Source organism: Geospiza fortis, unplaced genomic scaffold (genome assembly GCF_000277835.1).
Source record: "Geospiza fortis unplaced genomic scaffold, GeoFor_1.0 scaffold36, whole genome shotgun sequence".
NCBI lineage: Eukaryota > Metazoa > Chordata > Aves > Passeriformes > Thraupidae > Geospiza > Geospiza fortis.
In genome coordinates this window covers 30,692-31,150 of record NW_005054787.1, presented here as the reverse complement: position 1 = coordinate 31,150, position 459 = coordinate 30,692, and the positions used below count along the sequence as shown (strand labels likewise).

At 61.4% G+C, this 459-nt stretch overlaps 1 protein-coding gene across 1 annotated transcript in view; it reads right to left on the bottom strand.

Moving 5' to 3' along the window:
* The window catches only part of ARHGAP30 (Rho GTPase activating protein 30), a 14,909-nt gene that overhangs the window by 8,527 nt on the left and 5,923 nt on the right, over positions 1 to 459 (bottom strand). The gene's annotated exons all lie outside the window — the stretch shown is intronic.

The window sequence follows — 459 nt, the reverse complement described above, 5'->3', positions numbered from 1 at the left end:
GGGGCTCCCGGGGTGTGGGGAGCCCCGGGTTATGGGGGGATCGCAGGGTGTGGGGGATCTGAGGGGTCAGAGGGACAATCCCCAGGGGACACAGGGATAATTCCTGAGGGGATGAAGGGACAATCCCATAGGGACAGAGGGACAATTCCTGAGGGATTAGAGGGACAATCCTATGGGGACAGAGGGACAATCCCCAGGGGACAGAGGGACAATTCCGGAGAGGAGAGAGGGACATTCCCCAGGGGACAGAGGGACAATTCCTGAGGGATTAGAGGGACAATCCTATGGGGACAGAGGGACAATCCCCAGGGGAGAGAGGGACAATTCCTGAGAGGACAGAGGGACAACCCCAAGGGGACAGAGGGACAAACCCGAGGGGGCAGAGGGACAAACCCCAGGGGACAGAGGGACATTCCCCAGGGGACAGAGGGTCCCTCTTACCGGCCGGTCCGGAGGGGC